This window comes from Calonectris borealis, chromosome 1 (genome assembly GCF_964195595.1).
Source record: "Calonectris borealis chromosome 1, bCalBor7.hap1.2, whole genome shotgun sequence".
Taxonomy (NCBI): domain Eukaryota; kingdom Metazoa; phylum Chordata; class Aves; order Procellariiformes; family Procellariidae; genus Calonectris; species Calonectris borealis.
Genome location: NC_134312.1, coordinates 135,485,195 through 135,499,244, shown reverse-complemented (window position 1 = coordinate 135,499,244; position 14,050 = coordinate 135,485,195). Strand labels below are relative to the sequence as shown.

The 14,050-nt window shown below is 43.2% G+C and overlaps 1 long non-coding RNA gene across 1 annotated transcript; it reads left to right on the top strand.

Moving 5' to 3' along the window:
• Positions 1-155: 155 nt before the first annotated feature.
• On the top strand, positions 156-13,707 carry LOC142093972 (uncharacterized). Its single transcript, XR_012677580.1, has 3 exons — positions 156-252; positions 4,669-4,894; positions 13,142-13,707. It is a non-coding gene; the product is annotated as an uncharacterized LOC142093972 (long non-coding RNA).
• The last annotated feature ends 343 nt before the right edge of the window (positions 13,708-14,050 follow it).

The following is a 14,050-nucleotide window of genomic DNA, read 5'->3' as shown; positions in this document are numbered from 1 at the left end:
GCCGGGCTCGCGGACGCCGCTCCCGGGCGGGGGGCGGGGAAGAAAGGGGGCGGGGCCCGGGGCGCCGCCGTTCCACCCCCTTCCTCTCCCAACAAAACTTTATTAGCTCGCCCGCTCGCGGCGAAGGGCGGGGTGGTGGTGGGGCGCGAGATGAGCGCATGCGCATTGCGGCGAGGAGCGGGGGCCCGAGGGAACTCGCCGCCACCCAATCGGGGAGCTCAGTGTGGCGGCGGGTGGGAGGAGCGAAGCACGGTATTGACCAATGAGAGGGAGAAAAAGGCGGTGAGGGAGGAGCTGGCGGCGTCAGTGGGAGGGGCTGGGCAGGAGGCGGGGTTAAAGAACCTAATCCGCGTGGCCCGAAATAGGATAGGGCAACAGCCGGCGCGGCAACAGCCAACCAGGAAGCAAAATGCAGATAGCGGTCCGCAAAGAGCCAATGGGTCGGCGAGGCACGGAGTTGGGGAAATGACATCAGTCAATCAGGCGCCCGGAGATTGAGACTCCTCCTTCGACCGCCCCGTCCCCGAGGCGGGTGGGGGGGAACGGGGGGGCGGCCGGACCGCGCCTGCGCCGCGCCGTGTTTCCTTCTAGCACGTGCGCGCCCCGCGAGGGGCGGGTCCCGCGTGGCGCCGGGGCGGGGAGCCGTTGGGCCGGAGGCCGTTGGGCGGGAGGCCGTTGCGGGGGGGGGGGGGGCCTCTCCCTGTGAGGAGATGCGGCCCCGCCTGGGGCTGGGGGGCGCTCGGTGCTGGCCGCGGCGTGCGGGGAGCCGGGCTGGCGCAGGCGGCACCGCGCTTCCCCGGGAAGTTTTTCCCCAAAGTCACCTTGATTGCGAACGGTAATTAGATTGGCAGGACGAGCCGCCGTCGTATATTTAGCGGTATTGTGTTTCGCAAATACAATTTTTTTTTTTTATTCGTGTGCACCTAAAGAGCTTTTCCGTGCCGAAACGGCTTGATTTGGGGTTTTGTTTGGTTGGCTAGTTTTGGGGGGTTCTTGTGGGTTTGTTGGGTTTTTTTTACTTCTAATGGAGGTGGGCTGAAAATACATGGTGAAATTTTAGTTGAAAGAAATTTAGAGATGGGTCTCTTCAAGCCAAAGTTGGAGCACCTTATAAAAAAATCTTTTAAGGACCTGACACTCTGTACATCATTGGTGCTGCTCATTTCCCCACCAGCATTAAAGGTGGCAATAATCAGACAAGATGATCACTTTAACCAGTTACACCTTTAATGGTGTAACACAGTGATTGACAGGACTAGGGGAAAAGATTGTGCTCCCCTCTGTAGCTCTCCGTTAGGAGTAGCTCCAAGCGCTTTGGGATGTATCACGCTTTTATTACTTTTTATTATTGACACTTAAAAAAAAGCCTGTTCTTCTGGCTGCGAAATAGCTGTGGCAGCAGAAACCAGTGCTGGAAATGCTTTTGTGTAAAAATGTGGATGGTCTGAAAGGAAAGCCAATTTTCTGGCACTTCAAGGAATGCTATAATCAATTATACTTGAGGAAAACTGCAAATAATTTTCCATTTTATAGTGGAGGTTATAATTGCAAGAGAAAAGTGACATAAGGACAAGGAGGCGTGCATGAAACCAAACTGAATGGATAGGTAATTACAATATTAGAGGTCACGTGGAGAGTGAGAACTACTGTTGCAGGGGCTTGTTCCTGTCATATTTAGTATTTGTTTAGCAGCTATCCCGTTCTCATTTGAGCTTGCCTTTCATCAAGCGCAGAAAGAGATGCGTATGGATCTGTTATCTCATAGAGTCTTCCCTTATACCACTGTATTATTTTGTCCTCGGAAGTTGCCACGCGTTGCAGCTCCGCTTGTTTCTTGTGAGGCTATTCCATGGTCTAAAATATCCTATTGTTCAGAAAGCTTTCATAAATGATCTCTTTCCTAATCTGCACAAATTCTTGAATTTAGCATCATATATCCCATGAGCTCTCCGTTACGAGTGCATGCACACTTCAGGTGCCTCTAGATCTTCTAAATCATTATTTAAGCCAGCAACCAACTTTTACTTCTCTTCATCTGAGCTACTTCCAGTATATTAGCATCATTATGGTAATGGGAGCTCAGAAATGAATTTCTGAAGGAGTCGCACCAGACCTGTATGATGATTTGTCACTTCCCAGCTCAGTGAAATATTTCTGCATATGGATCAAACCACACATTCTACAAACGCTTAGTTGATTGAAATCAGACAAACTACCCAGATGGTTCAAGAAATGTATGTATTTTGGTGGCAGAAGGACAAAGTCTCAAAACTCCACTGATTCTTTTTTTTGGTCCTGTATCTTTGTTTTAATTTTTTATCAGATTTTGTGCTCAGTTTCAGTTTATGGTTTCACCCAGTGATACAAGGGCAATTTTTCCACTGTTTTTCTCCCTCCTCTCTGTTACTTGGCTGGATTTCTTCAGACTTTAACCTGTAGTTTTTTAATGATACCTCCTGCGGGTCAGAATCACTCTACTATATGCAGTTTCAGGTGGTATGATAAGGCGTGCGAGACCAGTGGTATGTCAGGCACAGTGGGAACTGTGTCTAGCCAGATCTAGCTCAGCTGAAGCTTTGTCTTCCTCAGCCTGTCCTGCCTCCTCATCACTGTTCCAGCCAGAGGATGCAATTTTCTCAATCCTGCCCGGATTGCCACTCATATGATCATTCCTTAACTCATTTCTCTCAAAACGACCCTGCTTATTTTAAGCAGTTTAAGGTGCGATTCCATGGCAGTTCCAGATTATCTAAATCCTGACTTCGCCCACCCCGTCTCCCATTCCCAGCTCTGTGTTCCCATTGCTTTTCCCGTGCTGGCACTTTGCTCTGTCTCACACAGGGCATTGCCAATGAGGCCGCATTCAGCTACAGGTGAGGATACAATAACCAACTGAGTGAGTCGGTTTCAGGACCGAGTACCTCTGTCGGGAGGGCAGTGACAAACAGAGATAATGCTGTCCTTTCTGTTTATACTGTTTCTTGCAGGAACTTCAGAAGACTTGCTGTTTGCATTTTTTTTCAGTGTTGCAATTTGTACTAATTACAACTCTTTATGCCGACTCCATCATTTGTTCCTTTAAGAAATTATCCTATCACTTACCCATTAACTAGCAATATACTAAACTAGCTGTAATTATCAATTTGATAAAGATACATATGATGCTTAAAACAGTAATACGATAGCCTTTGAGTATTACACAAACCTGTGACAATGCAAATGTCATGCAGTCTAATTTTAGACATGACACAGTGAGTCTTCTGTTCTTTAGCCTTTGTTTATTGTCTTATAACCAGCTTTAACAAGATGGGTTTTAAAGAATAAGCTCAGTATTTTGGTTTCTAAGCCGTGAATGATATAACCCCCTGGTTTATTATAGATGGATTTTTCAACTGCTATAGTTGTAAAATCCTTGGTATTCCATTTTTGATGTACGGCAAGTCTTCAGAGGATATATCCATTGACCATAAGACATTGGGGGTCCCCAGCCAAGAGTTTGCTGTCTGGGTTATTTCCAGCATGACCTGAGACACAGAAGAAAACTGCCTGGAGCTGGGGAGAAAGGCAGGGTGGGAGGAAGGAAGCTTACATCAAATAAGATTAAATGTGCTTGGGTTTGCCTGCTGTGGTTTATGTCAATTCTTGAGTTTTTTTGTTTGTTTGATTGGTTGCTTGGATTTTTTCATTTGTTTGTTTTAGTTAATTAGAATATAGTAGGTTTGTCTGGAATATTGCGTCTTACAGCAAAACTAATAAGGCCTGGCATTTGGCACTTCATGCATGGTGTTAGTGTCAAATCTGAAGCCCCTAAAAGAATTTTGTTGTGTTTTCATAGGTAGCCAAAATGTTGGCTAAACCAAAAGGCCTTTATAACACGAACTATTTATTATTTATTTATTTATTTATTAATTTATTAATAACATGAACTATTTATTAATAAAATTTGTTTTTTAAATTTCAACAGCTTTTTTTTCTTTTCTTCGGGAAAGCAACCCAGTATTTAGTAAAGAAAGCCTGTTCTCCAGCCTCCCTTTCAACTATCTCAGCACCTGAAAGAGGAGGGTAACATACTTTAAAAGTGCATACTGTATCTTTGCAGGTCTCCACTAAAGTAAGCGGTGGATGTATGAGTGAGACTCATTTTATTGTTAATTTATCTTCTTCATGCTCAATATCAGACTCCATTTTCATTGACTGAATAACTATGGAGTCGTTATGAAGGCAATAAGAACTGAGTTACTAGCCTTGGAAGTGATTACTGCTACATTTTTGCCTCTTAAGCCTCCAAACAGGATGTTGCGTTATTATATGCAGTTCTTTTCCCTGATGTACTGTCTGAGTGTTGGCCAAACTATCAGTGTTCCACTATGATTCATGCAGAACACTTAATCTCAGTGGAGCCGAAGTAAGTATACATGAGACCATAAATGACAATTTTCATTGCTATGCTCCTTTTTTTACATGGAGCGCTCTCTCTTGGTGAAATACTATTTAGTGCAATCTAGTAGCCTGATTGCTAGATGCTAGTAAATCATCAGATCATGCCTGGAATTCTTACCCCCCTGTCTTTTCTGTGTAGGTGTTACAGGTTTGCCTGTGAGAGTTCTGGACATTGAAATTCTTTTAAATATGATTGGTTTCTAACAGTCATGTATGGCTTTCCCTCAGGAACATGGATGTCAGGCCACCTGTGTGATAGGCATAGCTACAAAATGAGCATCGTGGATGTTCGTACTTGAAGTTGAATTTTCAGAGCTGAAGGAATAGTTTGAAGCTGAAGTGTGGTCTTCCAGCCTGGTTATGTGAATTACAGAACCTAAACCATAGCTTACACGTCATGGGCTTTCGAAAATAAACACCTGCTTTTGAAAGTGTCTGAATATGCAGAAATGAAGTAAGGGAATGTGGTAGTTGCCAGTTAGCAAGGACTTGCTCTTATTTACCATGTTCGTTAGCCTGAGCAAGGCTCAGCAGCAGTTTGAGTAAGACATGCGCAAGCCAGCTGGTAGCATTGTGTATGTTGAGCTAGTGAGCAGCAGATTTCTCTCTTTTTTTACTTAGGTGTTGTTCTTATCTTTCGTTTTTCAATGTTTATGACGGAGTGGTGCTCAGAGGCACCGGAATTGAAGAAATTGTTACGACTCCTAATGTTCCTTCCTGCTCCACTGCTACAAACTGTGCCACGGTGCAGCAAAGAATTGAATGGTTTCTGAAGCAAGTGTGTGAGGAAACCTGGCTTTTCAGCCTCACAAGGCAGTTACTGGGAGGAAGGGAGAGGGGGAGAGAGGAAAGGAAAGAGAGGAGGCTGGGATTTCTGAGACTGCGTCAGTACTTTACTTTAAGGAGTTGTTGAATAAAGCATCTCACATATATCTTGCCCATCCTCTGGCACTCCTAAGAAAGCAGTAGCTGCCACTGTGGTTTGTGAAGTGGCTGATGCTGCAGGTGAAGCAGTACGTACTTACTGGATCCATCCCCTCAGATGAAGTACTTGGACAGGCTTGTGCGGAGCTGCTCAATTTTGCCCAGGATGAGGAATTTTTTTTTAATATACCAGAGCACAACTCTGGATAGGACACCTGTGAAGTCAGACACGTTCAGAGTAAGACAGTGCGTAGGTTTTCTGGAACACAGTTTGATCACTCTAAATTCACTGAAGTCCTCATTTAGGCATGTCCTCTTCTGTCCTTGCTACGAGACATGGCCAGCTGATGATCCTGTAAGACCTCTTGATCCGACTGTGTGTGGAGCCTGATCTAACATAGCTCAGAAAGTACTGCCTTTTGCACCAAGGAGATAATCCAGTTTCCAACTTCTGGCTTTCCCGGATTGGTACATTGCTTTGTGTAACCAGGACAGAAGATACAGACCTGCACAGCATGTGTCCTAATTTTCAGCAGATAGAAACTTTTTATGGAAACTTGGAAACTGGTCTGAATCTGAAATGGTAACCTAAAACCAGAACGTTCCATGTTATAATCAGACTCATAAATCTCCCAAGCTTCCACACTGATCCTACAGTATTACACTGAGCTTTCATTTCAAATCTTTCTGGAAAACTCAATACAACTTCCTCTGTCATTGTAAAGAAAATATATTACGTGATCTGCCTAGTTCTTGCCACTACCATAACGGGATGACACAGTCTGTAAGGCCTTGATTTATTGCCATTTTCTTTTTGTCTGAAGTGTTTAAAGAGGATGAAACTGGGGCAGCCAAAGGCCTGTAAACCATTTACTCCCTAATTTTAAAGGCTCAAGAAGAATTTAAATGATGCGTAGATTTTGTGCTGGCTGTGTCTGCATGTGAGAAAATTTTATCCATGTGGATTCTCATTCAAGCTGCCTAGACCCCCTCTGTTGCCATTACTTTGTAAAGCCTATCTTTGCAATGCCACCCTCATCCTACTTTAGAGCTGCTAAACAGCAACTACAGCAAGCATCTTTGCCAGCGGGATGTGTGCATCTTTTGAAAGAGTGTGTACCTGGGATCTCTAGGTTTTGAATGAGCATAGGAAATGAGCATGATAAAGCTTACCATGAGATCTTATGGAAGGGGAGCGTGATTTCATAAAATCTCTGTAAACAGTTGACTGCCTCCCTTTACACTTTCACACCCACATACTCAGAAGCACCAAAATTTGTGTGTTCAAATGGTCTGGCCAAGATCCCGTGTGTGATCACACAGAGGATAAGGATGCTGTCTGTTCAGTTCTCATTGTGCCTCTGGGTTTCTTGATTGGCAAATGAACTGAGTTTGGACTTGCTTTTTATATTCTCTAGGAGGGGATGGTGTTTGAGATACTTTGTCTCACTATTTTGTTTCACCCTTGATGAATTCATGAATGTCTTATTGCCTTTGGGTATTTTATGGCTCTGGTCTTGTTCTTTGTCTTGTTTGATACCTTATCTTTAGGTCAGTTTTTTCTTTTCATTCGCATACTTGTCTTTTCAATACATGTTGTACCGTTTCTTCTGGTACTTTCACACACACACCCACACACACACATTCACTTTTACTCACACTCCCTTAATACCAATCTTAATATTTGTTATCAATCACTGCGAGAGAACCAAGTAGCTCCTCCTTTTTCCCTGAATGCTTTGTTCCTCAAGTGCAAGCCTCGCTTTTTATTTCCATCTATACAGTAGCATCTCAAATACAGTTATAAGCCTGTCCCAGTAAGAAGACCCCATTTACTCTCTGACTTTAGGATTCTGCCCTATTCCAGTGGGTCATTAGTGGAACAAAGCTAAAAGAAGATTCAATTATTTGCTCAAGTCTGAAAGGCCAGTGTTTCAAAACTGCAGAGTGTGCTATTAACGAGGATGAATCCTTTGGCAATGCAAAATACTTGCCATGTGGAACCTAAGACCCTTATTACAAATTCATGAATGATTTTAATGCATCCTGGCAGCTTTCATAAGCATTGCAGTCATCTGGAAGCAAAAAAGATCATTCGTTTGTGCAAAATAATACAGCTATGCTCATATTTGACCTAGCTCTCTAGTGGGAAAGGAATACTTAAACTTTTTTGAAAAAATTAATCAAGAGACATTTCTACTATATTACATCTCACCAAACTATTTAGATGTCATGTTCAATAAGAGATAATAACTCAATGCAGAGCATCAACAAAAGAAAAAAAGACGTCTAAAATGTGCACGGCACTTGATGTGTTGGAGGAGTTGTAAAATCATGTTGTAAAACTTAACTACCAGTTGTCAGAAAGTAACGCTCTAATAGGAGAATCTGGCTATCAAGAAGTCCTTTCATTTCATCATAATTTTTTAAACGCTTTCTCCAAAATGTGAGTTTCCCTCTGAGCACTCTTAACTTAGAGGCACTGTTTGTTGCAGAGACAAAGCTGTCAGAAAAGAAATCAGATCTGAGAGTGAGCAGCTTTTATTTCCCTGGGGCACTATGGTGCAAAATGATAGCAACAGTCAACAAGTAACATTTATTGTGGTAGATGCTTGAAGAAGTACCCAATAGCTGATTTCTAGTACAATTTTCATAATATTATTTTTCCGAGAAAGCAACTGTTTGTTTCTCTGTGGAAACAAAAAAGATACTGTATGATCACAAGTCAGAGAGGAAGCATGCATGGGAGAGGATGCACTGAAATGAGTAGTGTTCCAGAGCTGCTGTGTATAATACAGTCAACCCTGATGTAAGGCCAAAACTAAAGATTCAAACTTTAAAAATTCCGGCTCTTACTTCTATAGAGACAAACACAGCTGAGTTTTGGGTAGGGCTCCTAAATGCTATGAAATCTCTTCCTTCTGTAAGTAGAACAGGTTTGCACCACTTGCTCAGATTTGCAAAAGGAACTCATGTAAAGAAAGCTTATAATTAATCTCTCTTCCCATTCTGCCATGAAGAAATGACAGTTTTACAGCTTGCTTTGCCACTGAATAGTCAGAATTAGGCATTCTTCCTCTCTGTTCAGTCATGAGTAATTTGCATTGAGGGGTACCAAAGAACAGCGTAGTGAAATCACCCCCAGGCAGCTAAACAGTCTGAAGAAATTAAGTCTGTGCATAAACTACATATAGACTTTTAAAAAAAAAACAAACCAAACAAAAATGAGACCCATGCCTGAAACAGAGCAACAAGCCAGGGAGTATTTAGGTTGGTTTATATTTATTTACAAATGTTGGTAGCAGATGGTTGCCAACATTTCATCAGTATGGCTGTTTAAGCAACTTAAAAGCTGTAACAAACAGCACAGTTTATGTAGCAGCTCGCCTTCTTTAGCCCACTCTTACTGGCGTTACCCAGAAAAACTTCCATTACAATTCATCACACAGCTAAGTAGCTAAAAAAGGAAATAGATGCAAGTGCAAAACCAGGGAAGCAGCATGGTTGTCCAAAACTAGAGATCAGTGATTTCCCCATCATGGGTGCCTGCTTTGAGTTATAGTTCTGTGCACAAAAGATCATTTTCAGAAGATTTCTTCCTCTCCCGATTACAGAGTGTACCTTGGTTATTAAAGCTTGTAGAGACTACAGGTGCAGACGCTACCTTAGCTAGATAGGCATAATTTATCTCATGGCTCTCTTTTTAAGAGAGCATATTTAGCAGACGAACTAAACTAGTCTGCTTTTTTCCCACATTACTCTTTTATTTTCATGCAACACACAAGCTGGCTAAGATGAGGTGATGGCTGACAGATTAAGGTGGCTAGTCAAATGGATGCCTATGATACATATTGGTTAAAAAATACTGTCTAAAGAAAATAAATACAAATAGGGGGTCTCAGCTGAATTTCCCAAAAAGAAGGCCTCACACCTAAGAATATCACATCTAGAGTTGTCATACAGGATATACAGGTATCCTCCCACTGAAACAGTTTAATTCAGCTGGGCCTCTCTCTCTTGGATCCCTAATTCACTGACAAATTCAAGAAAGAAGATTGTCTTCATAGGCAGCTGGACAGAACTTCTTGTGATACCAAAGTGGAGGTAGAAGAAGACATCCATTATATCACCATAAAAGGGATGGGCAATGTAATGAGCAAACAGTGATTTAAAAATGGAAACACGAATGCTTGCTTTGTAAATATTTACTGTGAAGCTGACTTTCCTGCTCCTGTTTGAGCAAGTGGCAAGGAACAGGGTAATGACTTGTTAAGTAGAATGTCACTGTAGATGGCCCAGAGAAGAGGGTACCACCACCATCGTTTCACTGTCTGACTTGACCTCACAGCCTGCCTGGTGTCAGAAACCTCCATTCAGCAAGAGCCCAAAGTGTGTGCGCGTTTGTGTCTGAGAAAGGATTACTGCCTGTACACTTGCAAACTGAAAGAGGTATTGACTACACTCATTTGCTGGGAAAATTCTGTGTACAGTGGTGATGCAACAGCATAAAAAACAGGTGGAGTCTGAACTGGAAATGGGTGTAGTTTATGCTGGTTTAATTGATTACATTAAGAATATTAAGAAGCTGAGGGAAAAAAAAATTGTTTTTCCTTTCCTATCTTTCGTTTATATGTAGTAAATGCTCAAAACAACTTTTATGAGAGTATCTCCTTAATTAGGAGTGGTGCGCTTTTAAAAGATTCTTTTTGTGTAACTTGACACATTGCACAGCAAGTTTTATTTAAGACCAGCATGCGTCTATCAAATGCTTGCAGGGTCCACGCCCTCTAGACATTTGGCTGAGTCCTCCCTCAGGGGTGGGCAGCTCCAAGCTTACACATCAGCCCAACGTGGGAGTATTTCCACGTCACAGCATGACTGATGCTCCCGACGCCTCATTGTTTCCGTACCCACTTGTGTATGGTGGAGCATGGAGCCAGTGGCTCTCTGTGTGCTGGGACCTGCCCTTGTGCCACCCATGGGAGCCCTGGTGTGGCCAGGGGGGACAGGGCTGGGGGGACAGGGATGCAGGGCCACTGGCACTTGGGCTTGCCTGCACCCTTGCTGCAGATCCGCCCAGTCCTAGAAACAGATGGGCACTAAGTCAGTTTTGGGCCTTAAAGCAGCAGCAGACTGAAATCACCATACTGAGGAGCGGATGATGGATGGGTGCAGGCTAAAAGCTGGCTAAGAGCCCTGAATAACTCTCCAGTTTAGACATCACCACACTGGAGGAGACTTTGGCAGCATCTACGCTTACCTTCCACCGAGCGCTGAATCATCCTGCTCAGCTGGGGTGAGCAGCACCTGGCCAGGGAAGGGACGCCAGGGAAGGATGCCGCCGTGCCATGGGGCCGTGCCTGGCTGGGGCTCAGGGCAAGCTTTGGAGCTTGGGGCGAGCTTTGGGGCTCAGGGCACTCCTGGTTCCTGGGCGCAGGCACAGCCGCCCTCCCACCCGTGCAGGGCAGACGCCTCCGGAGCCAGACAGAGCCAGACGTGTGGGGTCCGACTCTGAGAAAAAGGCAGATTTGCCAATCACCAGGCAGGCAGATTTATGTGGTTGCGCTTTTCCCCCCGTGCTGTGGAGTGGAGCCAGTGCCTCGCCATCTCTCATGAAGCAGAAGCTGTGGGCCTTGCCAGCGGTGTATGCAACCGGTGCTGTTAGACTTGTCTTAGAAGTTGCTGGTAGTGACATATTTAGGTTACAGCAGATCACGTTTTCATTAGTGGTGCTGCTTCTGGAGAGGAGCACTGAGGAGTAATCATTATTATTGCTTTAACAGATTGTATCTGTGCACGGCTGCCACCTGCCACTCTCAGTACTACGCTGTGGAGACAGCCCTGGTTTTAAATCCTAGTGGGTGACCTTATTATCAGATCCATGTTTCACAGCCCACAGAAGCCTGGCCCCAAATTATGCAATTTAGAAATAAATGCATCGGAGGATTCCTTTTCCTTGCTATTTGGCTCCCAGCTCTTTAGCATCCATACAGGTCATTTTTCATTTTTCTCTCTACAGCGGGCTAAGATTTTGCAGGAAGGAAGGAGGGAAGAGGGGAGGGAAGGACACAAGAAAGGAAGGAAAGGAGGGAAGGAGGGGAAGAAGAAGGGGGAGAAGGGAAGGGAAAAAGGGAAGAATAGCAAGCAAGAAGAAGAAGAAAAGAAAAAAAATTTCTACAAAACAACACCAGGAACGGTGCCTTTAAGAAAAGTAACAGGTAAAATAAGTTTCACATAAAAACAGAGACAATAGCTCTGTCAAGACTTGGCTCGCTGAACAAGAGTGAAAGGCAAAGTAAAGGAATACATTTTATCCAGCAATAGCTTGTCAGCTCAAAATTATCCATGCCAGCATAGACATTAACAGGGTTGTAAGGCCACCCCATTCCCTTCTCATAAATTCCCTGGCTTGAATTACTGAACTTGAGATTTCTTGTCCCCTCAGTACTCGTGATTCTTGGGACTCTAACCCACAGCAGGCCAGGTGATGGACTACCTTGGTACTGAAATTTATTTTGTTTTCTGAAGTGAGAGGGCTGGGATTTCAGGCTTTTACACTTGAGTGCCGCCTTTACTTTCTGGGCTATTGAATATGCAGGTGCAGAAGGATAGCGTAATTCGGGATCTCTGGTTTCTCTAGGTGGCTGAGGTGATCTTTCAGAAGAAGAGTTAAGACAGTGGAGGATCCAGGAATAATTGTTTGGATGATGCTAAAAAAGTACAAAATTATTTTGGGGAAAATGCAGTGCTCTGAAATTTGTCTGGAGGGCCAACCTCCCTACGACCTGTCCAGGCAGTCACCTGGGTCAGCATGAAACATGGCATAGATTGTTTGGAAAGTGTGACTTTGGATCCTTGTGCTCTATAAATCCCTACATCCACCGATTAAATAGAGATACACACCACTGGCAAGTTTGGCCATGTCTTTAGTTTGTAAGCCAAAGCCTTTGTCACAAATCTGGAGAAAATTATTCCAAAATGTGATCCTTGACACTGGGAACAGTGTCATTTAAATTCAAACTGTGGACTGGCCGCGGTCAAAGGTTTGTGGTATGCATTGCTTCCATTTTAAACGTGTGTAGAAAGAATGGATTTTGTAGTTGAAAGCCTGATAATGCTGTTATCCTTGTTCAATTTTTTAGCACCATCTGTTCTTCCCAAGTAGAAATTCCTGACAGATCATATGAGGCAAAAACTTACTTTATTTCTCCATGCAGCAGACGACCCATTAGAGTTACGGAAATCTGGTTGGGCAAAGAAATATGTTTATAAAATGATTGGTTTAAGACTTTGTTGTCTGAGAAAATGACTTTTTAATGTACTGACAGCTGTCTCCCTCTGGCATGTTTTCAGTTTAACAGTTTATGCTGGAGCCAGATCATTTGTTTCATAACTGGCTGTAGCATAACAAACAGCACTTTTAAATCTCCAATCAGCCCACGTATCACATAAAAGTTATCTGTCCCAATTGGGATACTTTTCCAATCACTATGTTTTCTTAATCATGCCTGAAAAATACGTAAATTATATGGCCACATGATAATCCTCATTTTAATTTAGAGTCAAGGAAGCTACCCAGCACATTATTGCATATTTATTTATTTGCTAAAATAGTTCTATAGTGCTTTATTTAAACCCTATCTAGAAAACAAATATTATTGTTTTCTGATCCCTAGAGCTTCCAAAGCCCAGTCTACTGGGCACTGTGCAAATACAGTCTGGATGCTTACAGGCTAAATCAGGGGTTCATTTAAATGTCTTCATACCTCACTTTCAGATATAAGAGCCCTGGACTTCATGGTCCGATCCCTCCATCTGTATCCAGTGGTGTCCAGCTGGACCCAGGCTGGTTTTGCGTGGGTGAGTGCAGGAGTTTGCATAGTTTGCTGTCACCTCTCCCACCCTTGAGCATCATACAGGACATTCTCACCACCACTTTGGAGCAGCACCTGCACCTTGGGTTGAAAACTGCAGTCTGAACAAACAAATCAAGTCATAGTAGGGGCAGCTGGAAGTGAAACAGAGGAAAGTTTTCTTCATTTCCATCTAAAGTAGTCTTCTGACATCATTGTATCTCCTTAATGGGATGTAGTCGACATGACATGGAAATGGCAACACCAGAGTATTATTTCTTTTATTGGCACTGTGATGCTATCTTTCCCTGTTTCATAGGAAAAGATTGCAGGCCAACTGATCTTGCAGATATACTGTGTGTATTCTATGTACCATGATGCCACCAATACTCATTTGATAAGAATTGCTTAACATCGTTTTGAATTGATTAGATCCACTCGTCATGGAAACAGAGGAGTGTGTTCAAGGCTTAAATTTGTTCTTTGTTCCTGAGCCGTAGCATTTGTACCCTCTCCTAAATCCCATTCTTCAAATAAATTTTGCAGCCAAGGTGGGAAGGATCTACTGTAAGCAGAAAATTCTCTTGCTAACCAAACAGTGAACGTTACCAGTCCCTGGTGTTTTTCTGAGGCGCATCTGTGTCTGTGATCTGTCCCTAGGCTATATACATTCTGAACTGAAACATTTATTTTGTGTCACAATAATGTGCTTATGAACCATGTAAAAACAGAACAAATATTAAAACCTTTGCAAGCCTTATACCACAAATGAATAGATGCATAAGGAAGGAAAAATACAAGCTCTCTGTAGAAATAAGTGACTAGATAAAACA